Source organism: Manis javanica, chromosome 1 (genome assembly GCF_040802235.1).
Source record: "Manis javanica isolate MJ-LG chromosome 1, MJ_LKY, whole genome shotgun sequence".
Lineage (NCBI taxonomy): Eukaryota > Metazoa > Chordata > Mammalia > Pholidota > Manidae > Manis > Manis javanica.
This window is the reverse complement of record NC_133156.1, coordinates 24,140,639-24,147,172: the sequence shown is the minus strand read 5'-3', so window position 1 is coordinate 24,147,172 and position 6,534 is coordinate 24,140,639. Positions and strand designations below refer to the sequence as shown.

At 35.8% G+C, this 6,534-nt stretch overlaps 1 pseudogene; it reads left to right on the top strand.

Annotated features, from left to right (window-relative positions):
• The first annotated feature begins 3,940 nt into the window (after nt 1-3,940).
• LOC140845936 (olfactory receptor-like protein OLF4) lies at nt 3,941-4,754 on the top strand (annotated as a pseudogene).
• Nucleotides 4,755-6,534: the final 1,780 nt, after the last annotated feature.

Genomic DNA, 6,534 nt, shown 5'->3' with positions numbered 1-6,534 from the left:
ATGAAATCCCTCTGAGCCCTGTTCCTGTATGTAGAATGGGGTACATACTCATAACACCTCATGCATGGGAATTTTGTAAAGGTTAAATCAGTCCATCCCTATAGATAGGCTATAGTACGTAGAAATATCTAAATATTACCGTTAGAACCATTAACATTTCATTATGATGGACTGAAAGACAGCTCTTAACTTGTAATAAAACTATGAAACTCCTAATTTTTTTGGCAAAAGTGTCAGGAAACCAAGGAGGGTAGTGCTCAATGTTGTATATTAAGCTAACAAAGTGTCCCTCTTTTGAAGAGTGGAATAATAATTCCCTGGAGCTGTCAGGGGCTGTGTGCCCACCATTGTCAGGGCTCAGAAGATCCAAAGGACCTAGTCCAGATTGAATCCTCGGTCTTTAACTTTGAGAAAACCTTAACTCAGGCTTGGAAATAAGGTACTGGAGGATATGAGCCCTGGAGGCAGAAGAGTTCATGGAGAAGGAGTAAGAAAAGTTGAATTCTGGTGGATTACAATGTGGTCTCTGTGGAACAGCAGGAAAACTTTCTTTTCTGTCCAGATCCATGACCCACAAGGGAATCATGCACTTAAGTTGGGAGTGACAACAGAAAACCACGTAATGAGGAGATATAATCAGCTACAAACATCTCCCCTGCTGCAGTCCCTCAGCATGTGAAACCCTGAACTCAACAGCTTGTGTTTATTTCCTTGGATGCCTAAGTCTGGTTTGAGGGCCAATGCTTACTCCTGCCAGCTTTCTGTTGGGGACTGAGCTCCAGTCTCCATAACCAACCATCCAGGAATGTGGACTTCCTCGCAGACACCTTCCTCTCAAGAGTTCTTATCCAGGTGAGTCTGAGAATCCAGCAGATACTACAGGAAAAGGGTCAGAGAGAATGGAGCTGAGCACTTTTATTTGAGGTCACATTAGAGCAAATCCTGCCTAACTCAGATACCAGATATCACTATGGTTGTTTGCTGACTTGATCCATATGTCTGTATATTTACTTATGATGCTAAATAGGGAAGAAAATTTTGTTACCATTAATACAAGGTCAGACTTGCTAGTTAAATTGTGTTAATGGAAATCCAATAACGAGAGGCATGATGCTCTTCCAGTGAAAGTATGACATACCTCTAAATTCTTATTCTTTAACCAGAAGAAATAGGGAATTCTCTTTGGAATGATATATGGTGAAGTGAGTGCATTTATTTTTATTTTTAAGATGAGGCATATTTCACAGCTTCTATATTGATGGGAAATATACAGACCTAAGAATGCTGGCAATTACATCCTTGCATCAGCAGGAGTGGGACAGACATGTCACAGTACATTTCCATACTCTACATTGGGCTGCACATTAAAAAATGAGTTAATAAGTGCAAGGGGGAATGCTAATAAGCCCTCCAATTATTTCACTACCTATGTGGCTATATATGTGTGTTTGTATATATATATATATATATGAATATACATATATGATCATTTATATATATGCTTATGCACCTATGTATATATGCCTATATATTTATAAGTATTATACATATGCATATAAGTACAAATTCATTTTTTATTGACTTTCTCTGTCAAAGTTGTCTATGAGGAACTCTGCTAGGATTAAGGTGTTTTTATTCCTTTGTCTCTCTGATCACATTTTTTAAAAGAATTATTGTTTTTTTTTTACTTTGGAAAATAACAGTTTAGCATTAATTTCTTCTATGTATATATAGATACATTTGTGAGATTGCATGAGACTTCATAAATTTTGTGTGGTCAAGTCTATCACTCAGTCATACAGTATTTGTCTGTTTGTTTTATTTTTTATTTTTGCTACTAAAGGAATGAATGGTCACTTTGATACTCCAACTGCAAATCCTTGCTTTAGTAAAGTGGGTAGTGACTGTTTCTCCTGAATGCTGAGTTGTAATAAATCACCCTTTATACATAGTTCCAACTTTTTATTTCATCTCTGTTTCTGCCTATTGTTTCTACTGGCATTTCATGATTAAATGTATTTCTAAAAGTTGCAACCTCTTTGGCCATTATTGGGAAGGAATTCTTTACCAGAGGGTATTATGCTAAGTGATAGAGAAAGAAAAAGAAAAATACTGTATGATTTCTCACTTGTATGTGGAATTTAAAACAAAAACAAGTGAATAAATTAAATAGACTGATAAATACGGAAAATGGACTGGTGGTTGCCACAGGGGAGGTTGGGTGGATGTGAAAAATGGATGAAAAGAATAAAGAGGTACAAACAGCTGTAAGTAAGTCACAGGGATGGAAGTACAGCAGAGGAAACAGTCACTAATGCAAAGACTATGGCAAGAGATGATATCTAACCTTACTGTGGTGAGCATTTAGTAATGTGTACCATGGTCATATTACTATGCGGTACATCTGAACATCATAATCAGCACATAATATTGTACATCAACTAAGTTTCAATTAAAAATTAAAGACAGTAAAGATCACTTTTATCTTCTGTAAGTGCATTTGAATCCAGATATCCTTATATAAGAAGAAACTATAAATTGGATACTGTTTCCCCCCTGCAACGTAAAAGCTTTTTATGTAATCTTTTCATGTATATGCCTTGACAATTTCATTATGAATTGGTTGCCCATGTTGATATCATTAAATTATTACCATTGTACTTTATCTTTTATCCCAAGGTACAGATTTTAATAGTTTACAGCTCACACCTCCTTAAAAAATTATGACTTAAACATTTAAAAATAAATTACAAATTCCTCTATTTTAACAAAATTGTTTCAAAAATTACATGTGCATAAAAATAACCATGTCATTGCAGGTATTCTTTTCATGCACCAACAAACCTTTACAATGACCCAAAGTATTTTTAACCCCCTTGGTATTTATACCACTTGAGACTCTTGTAGAGAAACCAGAATATATGAAAGACACAAAATGATTTATAAGCCTGCCTTTGCTGTCTCATTCTAGAGAGGAAACCAAATCTTGATCAGACAAGAATGCACTATTCATGACTTTCAAATACGATAAAGTGACAAATATTTCCAATTAAAAATAATGAAATACAATCATTGAAGACCTATTTCCTTTTGTGAATTGTTAGTTTATTCCCTTTGCTCATTTTTCTTTTGGGATATTTAATCTATTAAGTGCTTTACCTTAAAGATTTCACTCTATCTGCCTTTGGAATAAAGGTATTTTTAAATTATATTTTAAGGGTATCAAGGGGATATAACAGCAGTTGGAATCTTGCCAAACCAGGGAAACTTTTCTATCTCTCAAGGACCTTCTAAGCTGATTAGATCTTTTTTTCTCCTAATTTCCACTTTATTTCTATCTCTTTCTCTCTCTCATCAATGATTTTTTTTACTTTAAATAAATGAAATACACAGGGCACAAAATGGTCACAGCAAAATGTTTATTGATCCATGGGAGGCTTACCAACTGCAACTTCTATTCACCATTTCTACATTCTTTAAGGGAAAGGTAATCTGAGATGACCAGCTTGAGTGTAATCAGGGTGGTTATGGGTGGGAAGGACATGTTGTCATATGACAGTTTATATAATATTTTTATTTGCATATTGTCTTTCATCATCACTGTATTTTAGGGACATGTTTTGTTGGCACCCTGTACTCAGTGCCTCTGTGTTCTTGGAACATGGTCAGCACTCAATATATATACCTGAAAGCAAGAAAGAATTTCTCCTTGAAACTGTAGACTTCATGACATCTTGAGGAAAATGCTTCAAATGGGACAAAAATTAATAATCAGAGATGAAATTGGGTATCACCTCCAGGAGAACTTATCTATACACAAAATATTAAACTTAATTTCTTGACGGCAAAACAAATTGTAGCATTTGAACTATGTGAGTAATGCCTATCTGTGTAAAAACAAGTCATGTTATTTAACTTTCCTGGTAGTCACCTTGGCTGCATGGAATGAGGCAATGATACAAAAATTTCAGAATTCCTCATCCTGGGATTTTCAGAGGAACCTCAATGGCAGCCCCTCCTACTTGGGGTTTTCCTCTCCATGTACCTGATCACTGTGTTTGGGAACCTGCTCCTCATCCTGGCTGTCAGCTCAGACTCCCACCTGCACACACCCATGTACTTCTTCCTCTCCAACCTGTCCTTTGTGGACATCTGCTTCACCTCCACCACCATCCCCAAGATGCTGCTCAGCATCCAGACCCAGAGCAGTGTCATTACCTATGCAGGATGCATCAGCCAGATGTACTTTTTCATACTCTTTGCAGGCCTGGACATCTTTCTCCTAACCATGATGGCCTATGACCGGTATGTGGCTATTTGTCACCCTCTGCACTACATGGTCATCATAAACCCCCAGCTCTGTGGTATCCTAGTCCTGGTGTCTTGGATCACAAATATACTGTACTCCTTGTTACACAGCTTAATGATTGTGAGACTGTCCTTCAACAGAGTGGAAATCCCCCACTTTTTCTGTGAACTCAATCAGATGGTCCAACTCTCCTGTTCTGATACCTTTCTTAATAACTTGTTGATATATTTTGGAACTGGGCTGCTGGGTGGTGGTACCCTGGCTGGAATCTTTTACTCGTACTTTAAGATAGTTTCCTCCATATGTGGAATGTCATCAGCTCAGGGGAAATTTAAAGCATTTTCCACATGTGCCTCTCACCTCTCAGCTGTCTCCTTATTTTATTGTACGAGCATCAGCTCTGCTGCTACCCCCAGCTCACACTCAGGTGCAGCAGCCTCAGTGATGTACACCGTGGTCACACCCATGCTGAATCCCTTCATCTACAGTCTGAGGAACAAAGACATTAAGGGGGCTCTGAAAAGATTCATTGGGGTGGAAACAATAAAAGGATTGATTGGCCAAGGGTGAAGAAGTGACCATGACTGCAGGGCTCAAAGCCTGTGAGAAGAAACTGCTTTTCTTCAATCAGATTGCAGAATAGAATTTCTTTGGATTTACCATTTATTTAACTTCAATCTGTTTATGCACCTTAAGTTCCTCAATTTATGTAACATTCTGCTTTGTCTGATATATAAATAATTTTATCTTTGTCCATTTTCCTACTTTCCCAATATTTTCCACAATCTTGGATCAGGAAGACTTGGAAATTCCCATTTTTTTTGTGTGTGAGGCAAGGTGGATTTTCTATGAATAATTTATTTTCAGTTGATATATTTCTTCCAAAATAAGCTCTCTCTCATGAGTTGCATTACTCATATAAAAATAGAAAAAAATAACCTTGACAACCAAGAAAATTTATACAATTTTATAATAGGAATATCAGAGTCCATGGTTTTTCATTTTTATGTCTGTCATCTTTTGTATACACCAACCTTAACTGTTCTGACAATGTAGACTTTAATATACTAGTGTGATTTTTAATGGGTCATTGGATTTTATTCTTCATTAGGCTTTGTATTCTTATTCAGCTGTGTCCACATTATTACCATAGTGATTGGCAAAATGATTATACAACACATGTCCCCAAGAGACACAGAACTCAAAGATTGACTTAATATGGCATTTGAATATGTGAGGGAACTAGATATGACTAAGAAATACTTTATGCTTTGCATTACTAAGAAAAATATTTTGTGTGTCATATACCTCCTTATAAAAATATTAGCATTTGATGTCCTTGAATGAAGATGTTTCCTTATTTAGGTGAAGGATTGGTTGGCATGTTATGGTTTTTCTGTTTTTTTTATTCTGCTTTATATTTAAAACTTTTGGTGCTTCCTTCACAAATGACTCTTTCCATGCTATAAATGAAATGTCTCCTCTTTTCCTCTTTTTAAAATTTGTCTGTAGTCACTAAATTAGCAATGAATAAACAAAAACAATACATTCCATCATTCTGTCTTAAAGGATGACTCATTGGAGAGATTGAATTTCTGTCCACTCATGTGAATACACAAATATTGTACAAGCATGCATATCCTTTCAACATCTCCTCTCTACCAGTAGGAAACTTCAATGTAGTTACTTTGTCATTCAGCTTTCTGAAATAAACTTCAATAACAGAGTAATGATGAATACTGTCTACAAATACCATAATGTATGCCTGAACTGAGAAGATTACTATAGTTGCCCTCAGCTTTGTTCACTTTCATTATTGTATCAGTTAGTTAACACTGAATAACAAACTTTCCTAAAAATCAAGTGATTTCCTATAATTCCTTTGTAACTGCATGGTATTGCTTTGTGGGTAGTTGTTCTGATCTCTGCTTAGTTCCCCTGCGTCTATGTTCAGTTGTAATTCTCTATATTGTTCTTTTAAATAACATCAATGTAATATGCAACTTTAGAGCTCTTCTCTCTTTTCCCAATATATTGTAAACTTATTTCATTTATATGTGTAATAAAATCCAGCTTATTGGAAAAAATGAGTTTATGAGATCTGAGTTCCTTTAATTTAATCCAATTATCCCTTTATCCATATATGACCCTTTGACTTCTTTCCAGTTATGAGATGTATTTCCCAGCTTTGTCAGATATGATTCAGCTACTTATGTTCTAGATGT